Source organism: Cuculus canorus, chromosome 1 (genome assembly GCF_017976375.1).
Source record: "Cuculus canorus isolate bCucCan1 chromosome 1, bCucCan1.pri, whole genome shotgun sequence".
Classification (NCBI taxonomy): domain Eukaryota; kingdom Metazoa; phylum Chordata; class Aves; order Cuculiformes; family Cuculidae; genus Cuculus; species Cuculus canorus.
The window spans coordinates 16,318,076-16,323,639 of record NC_071401.1 but is presented as its reverse complement, the minus strand read 5'-3'; positions in this window follow the sequence as shown (position 1 = coordinate 16,323,639).

The following is a 5,564-nucleotide window of genomic DNA, read 5'->3' as shown; positions in this document are numbered from 1 at the left end:
GCTCCTCCACAAGTGACAAATGCAAAGTGCAAAGTCGCACGTCAATATTTACCCAGCCTTACAGTACAGGGGGTTGTGCAATGTACAGTGGCCGTGGTAGCTGCACGCAGCCACCCTTCCGTATGGGGAGGAGAGGGGCGCTGTATAGAGGTGTCCCCAGCTTTAAGCCAATGTGACTCACCACGTGGTTACATGGTGAGGATTTCATGCTTTTATCACCCAAATCTGGGAGGTAAACTCCCTTCAGGACCCAATCCCACCTTCACGTGCCCATCTCTGATTTTGCAATATTTGAATGTTCATGGAGAGGATGAGGCATTTGTGCATGCAAGCCAAGCTTTACTTTCGTCCCTCCCCTACAAATCACACCATACACAACAGGAAGGGACAAGCAGAAGGGAGAAGCACAGGCAAGTCACTTGTATTTGTGAGTGATACATCGTGGATGGGGTTTAGTCTCAGCCAAGGAGGTATGCAAACAATTCAAGGGTGTTTCACTGCCAAGCACAGGGGTTCATGAGAAACATGATGCCTCTGCCAGGACATGGATGGATGTACATGTTTATCCTTGTGTGTGCTTGTATGGGTGTATGAGAAAGGAAATGCTACCTTCCTTTTGCATTTTGACCTCAAAGCAGGTGCATGGTCTGTACTTCTGCCTAGTCACATGCAAAGAGCTGCAATTGCATTGAAAGAAACCTAGAAATTTGGGGGAAAAAAATCCTCAGGGAACTGACAAGCCACTCAAGTAAACAAAGAAATCATCTCATGAGAGGCCTGAGAAAACCAAGGGTCTCATTGTAACCAGGATACAGAATAATACCGCTAACAGACTGAATTAAACAATAAGCCGATCCACTGCTAAAGCACCCGCGTGCATACAGAGGTGTTTCTTGCTTGTCTAGGGGGCATTTCAAATCCCCAAGCTCACCAAAGCCAAGAATTACAGAACAAAACTAAAAAGAACCTTTGGCAAAAGCAAATCAAAGGCGTTAGCTGAAAAATAATCCTTTCTCTTTCAGGTCCTAGGAAGATGCCCGGCTCTAAGGAATTTACATCTGTTAGACTCCATTTTCCAGAGTCACTAGAAACAACAGGGCTCCGGTGAAACCCCAAGGGCTCTTTCCTAAAGACATTGGTTGCTTTAATTGAGCTGAAATTGGCTTAGATCTGTTTGCACCTCTCCCCTTCCTTTGTCTTCTGCTGTACATGTCAGGACCTCGCCTGCTTTAAGCAAGCAAAAGCGGCTTTTAAGTCTTTCGGCTCTGTTGCCTGGAGACGAGATGTTTCCTGGTGAGAAAAAATGAGCGATTTCCAAAATGCTGTGGGAAGATTTGCAGCATCATCTATTGGGCTATCTATCTTGGGCTGTGCAACCCCAAATAGGGGTTGTGCAACCGCCAACAGGGATGTGCATGCTGGGACCAAGGAGGGAAAAGTCCTTGCAGGGACATCCCTGGTCCAGGGATGGTGTTTCAATGTGTTTTCCATCCTGCAGTCTTGTCCTCGTTGGAGCCTACCCATGCCGAGGCCCAGTTTTGGTTTTTGCACATACAAAGAATCACTCTTGAGCCCTGAGGACACCCAGATACATGAGAAGCATTTTCTGCTCCCAGAATTTTCAGGCTAAACACTGGAGCAGTTGTACTGCTGGTTCCCCAAGCAGTTGTATTGCAAAAAGCTTGAGTTTTTTGCTTGTGGCTTATTATGACAAGGAAAGCCCCGTGTTCTGGATTTATTGTGAATGAGTCGGCTCCTTAGAAGAGCTCACCAGAGAGTGAAGCAAGGCTCAGCCGGGTAATGAATATTTATCTCCTGATCTGCTGTAGATACGTCATTTGCTTATTGTCTTCCTGTTTCCTTAAAGCAAAAGAGAAAAATATCTACTTATGGGCAGCTTTAAAATCTCCTGCTTAAATTAGAGAGGGATCAGAGATTTCCAGACAGTCAGGAGGAGCTGAGAGAGATGCATCTTCTTGCTATGTGTAGATAAAATAAAATTCTGGCTTGTTGCAAGGAAGAGCAAGGCTGTGTTTCTGAAGTACTAAGCTAGCTAAGCAGTAGGTGGCACGCCCCAACACTGAGCTTTGATCTCTACAGACTGCAGTCGGATATCCGAGGGCAGTCTTACGCACATAGTGGTCTTGGTTACCAACTGATGATCGAATCAAGAGGTAAAATTGAGTGCTGCCAGATATCCTGAAGCCATTCAGGCTCTACAGACCTCATCCAGCCTACAGCTGATACTCCCCACCCCTTCATCTGGAAAACATTCCTCTATATCTCCCTTAGCATCCTCTGACACTTTTGAAATGAAGAAGAAAGTGACCATGGTCAATGTATCTCTTGTCCTTGAGAACCTCACAAGTGTATCAGGCTTGGGGCCGGCTTGTTTTCGCCCACGTCTTACTGGTTCCTACATCATGGGTAAGGCAGTGACTCCTCCCCCTCTCCGGGCACCCGATCCAGTTTGGGCTCCTCAGGCACGAGGACAGATCTCTATCAGGCAGAACAGGACAGGTGAAAGTGAGCCCAGTGGGGCCACCAAGCTGTTTGGAGTTGGAGCTCGGGCTGTGTAAGAAAAGGCTGAGAGCTGTGTGCAGAGTGGGAGTGATGGCAAAGAGGGTTTGCTGTCTGCAGCTCCCCTCTGTGATGATGTAGAAAAGATAGAGATGAGCTCTCCTTGGAGGTGCCCAGTGATGGGATGAGAGATGACAACTCAAGCAGGGACAAAATAAGTTCCTGTAAGATAGAAGGAAGCATGCTTTTTCCTATGAGGGTGGTCAAGCCCTGGAACAGGAGCCTGAAGGCATGGGGGAGGGAACTCCATCCTTGGAGACAGTCAAACCTCATGAACATGGCCTGAACATGGCCATGAGCAACCTATTCTTGTTGGTCCTACTTTGAGCAGGGTTTTGGAGCAGAGAACCCTTCCAATCAAACTCACTCTTTGATCTTACCTGGCTTTCAGCATCCAAATGTTGATTGGATCAACAACAAGCAACTGTGCAGACCAGGACCCATGCAGAGTCACAGCAGGGAACACAAACCTTCACAATGAAATTATCTAATCTACTTTAACTCAGAATGAGGCAAATTGCTCTCTGTGAATGTTGGGATCCCTCCAAATAAAACTAATCTAGCAACAGAGGTTGAGGGGCAGAAACTCAAAAAGCTTATTTTGTCCCAGCTTTGCACCTCAGACTACACCCAATCCTCAGACAAACACTCATTTCTCCATAGGGAATCATCTCTGAAGGTGTCACCTTGCTCTTCACCAGTCACTTTGTCCTGCGCTGCTCCTTTCCTCTTGCTTTCTCTTCCTGCCACTGTCTAAATTTTAGCAGGGGAAATGCAAATGTGGGTGGTATTTGAAAAAGGTGCATCCTACAATTCTAGCACCGCTTTGCAGATAGGTTTCACTCTTATCATGGCCAATCCCATTCCTACTGAAAGATTTGGGGGCCCTTGGAACATCCTTCACAGCTCTTAACAGTCACGGGATCATTTTTGAGGACTGGAAGGAAATATAGCCAGAAAACAGAAAACAACCTCATGATGCAGCTGGGCTGGTATAAAACCCATCATGTCAAAATAGGAAGGAAGACTTCTGCTCTAGAGGAATTTCACATGGGGCTAGGCTGGAAATGGAGAGATGAAGAATCATCCAATTGCGTCTCTGAGGGACCACCACACCTTACAGTGTCCTTCTTCTAGAAATGAGCCATGTTGTAATCTTACATCACATTTGTTCTTGAAGTATTACAATCCCCATTTTTCCTGTGCTGGAGGAAGTAAGAATAGGGAATGAGAAGGATTTCTACTGAGAAATGAGAAGATACAGATATATTCCCAGGCTTTCTGTGCAACTTTCAGCAAGTCATTCAACCTTTCCCTGTCTGAACATGGGTGATGTTTTGCTATTTGAGAGCAATGATAATAGTGGAGAAAATGTCACTGGCCCTTTGATGAACCTCTCCACGGCAGAACCTTCCCAACCAAAACCCCATGTAATCCTGCAGCCACATGTCTCTCTGGTCACTTCTACATTTTCCTTCTCTTGTTCTCTATGCTGACTGGGGTTTCAGTTGTGAGAAGGCTGGGGGAGATGCTCTCATTGAGAGAGATGCTCTCCTTGAAAGCATCAGAGATCATCACTGAGCAGTGATTGCAGGCATGGCAGGGGCCTCCAGGACCACCCAATGCTGATCACAACTAATTCCTACAAGTCCCACACTAATAAATCCTGGGAAGTTTTGCTGCTCTTTAATTTACCCTCATAGCTTAATTCTCACTTTCATGGCTTTTAAACCTTTTTTTTGTCCATTTTTTTTGTGTAAATTTCTTGTCATTTCTCCTTATTTCCTAACACAGTCAGGCACTCACACATGTGGTCCATGATATACCTCCCACTACATTCTCCTTGGCTTTTCCCTTCTCAGGTATTTATAGTAATTTATCCAATCTCCTATGGCTTGCGTTTAGTCTGAGAACATTAATTTCCTTTAATCCTTCAATAGGTCGTCCTCTGTAGTACCTTTATCAGTGGCCTTTGTGACTTGGTTGATCAATGTCCATCTCTGAGTACAACAAAGGAACCCATAAAGCCCTGAGTCACTGAGATGTAGGCTTTGCAAGTCACCGTGATTTGCAAGTCAGCACATTGGGGCATTCTCACAAGAATCCATGAGTGGAGCAGGTGGCACATGAAGACCTGGCCACGCTCCTGGATCAGGGCTGAGAAAGTCTAACAGAGTGAACATGAAGGGACACGTACAAGGAGCAATGCAGTGGCATGTAGGTGATGCCAGGACACTGAATAGCTGTCCTGCTTTGCCCTGATGGGGGAAGCTGGTCATGGCTCTTTGCTGAGTCCTTTATTAAAGCCACATTATCCATAGACCTTTATGGAGCTTAGTACCCCAGTGGAAGAGGTAGAAGCTTTCACCAGATCGCTGCTCCTCTCTTCTAATCATAGATAACCCTCTTGTATTCCCTAAAGCCTCTCAGTCATTTATATGTACTTCTAGATCTTTCCACCAACCTGATTTCCCCTCCAGGGACAAAATTACCAGAAGGAAACTGAAGGTATGTTTTTGGTTTGTCCAATGGTATGTCCTGGTCCCATTCCTCCCCGGCCCTCCCTGATCTCCCCAGCTTAATCGTTTTCCATACCCTGTTCTGGGTAAGAGCACAGGTGTGAGAGAAGCTTATTTTTGCCTGCTGTTATTTATTTTAATGCAATTTCTTTCAAAATACAGCATTTCAGATTTTAGTCCCTTTTTTATCTGCTGCAAAATCACTTCTGGGATCTGGCTGTGTTACGCCAGTGATTTTCATTACAGAATTTCATGTCCTCTTGAGCGCTTGAATTATCACTCATATTCTTCTTTTCATGCACTTGAATTATTCTCTTTATGCAGCACTCTGATATGGATTTTCTTTGGCTCCCATCCTATTCGGCCTTGAAGCACTCTCCCAATATATATGAATCATGAACAACGTTGACAAGAAAAACAAGAACACCTCAGCTTCTTGTTCCCAGCAGTTCAGTATGATTATAA